Source organism: Mandrillus leucophaeus, unplaced genomic scaffold (genome assembly GCF_000951045.1).
Source record: "Mandrillus leucophaeus isolate KB7577 unplaced genomic scaffold, Mleu.le_1.0 Scaffold786, whole genome shotgun sequence".
Taxonomy (NCBI): domain Eukaryota; kingdom Metazoa; phylum Chordata; class Mammalia; order Primates; family Cercopithecidae; genus Mandrillus; species Mandrillus leucophaeus.
In genome coordinates this window covers 501,589-502,286 of record NW_012108541.1, presented here as the reverse complement: position 1 = coordinate 502,286, position 698 = coordinate 501,589, and positions in this window count along the sequence as shown.

Below are 698 nucleotides of genomic sequence, written 5' to 3'. Positions count from 1 at the left end.
TGTTGGCCAGGCTGGTCTTGAACTCCTGTCCTCAGGTGATCTGCCTGCCTCGGCCTCCCAACATGCTGGGATTACAGGCGTGAGCCGCCCCACCTGGCCCAAAAGTGAATTGTTTCTGAATGTTCTTACTCGAGAAGTCTAGTGACGAGGACTGCATCTATGGTAGCGGTGCACTCTTCCCAGGAGAGAAGGCACTGCTGTAATCATCTCAGTTGCTGGTGTTCTGTGGAAAACAGTGTGGACTCCTGTCATGCATTGGGCAATATTCATTATTGCTTAATAAGGTGTAGAGATGAGATTGGGAATGTTTTGATTTATGTTTTCCTTCTGTGTGAGAAGAGTTTGCTAACCGCCTGACAGTATTCAAGTAACTATTTAGAAATGACTTTTTTGTCTTTATATATTACTATGGTAGAAAAATTCTCAAGATAATCTATTTTCAGACTAATTGTTTTATTTCTCTCACATTAATCTTAAACTGGAAATGGGCAGAAAGAAAAAATAGATTAAGTATTTCTTTACCTGAAACTAATTTTACTATATGCTCTGCGATTCCTAGCATAACAACTGTGAACTCATATTTTTATGTAAAAATATTTTCATTATACAGTTAGTATTTGAACTCACTAGGTTTTTAAATGTTAGACACCCAAGATGAGCATCAATATACAACACCTATCTTTATAAGTTGTTATATT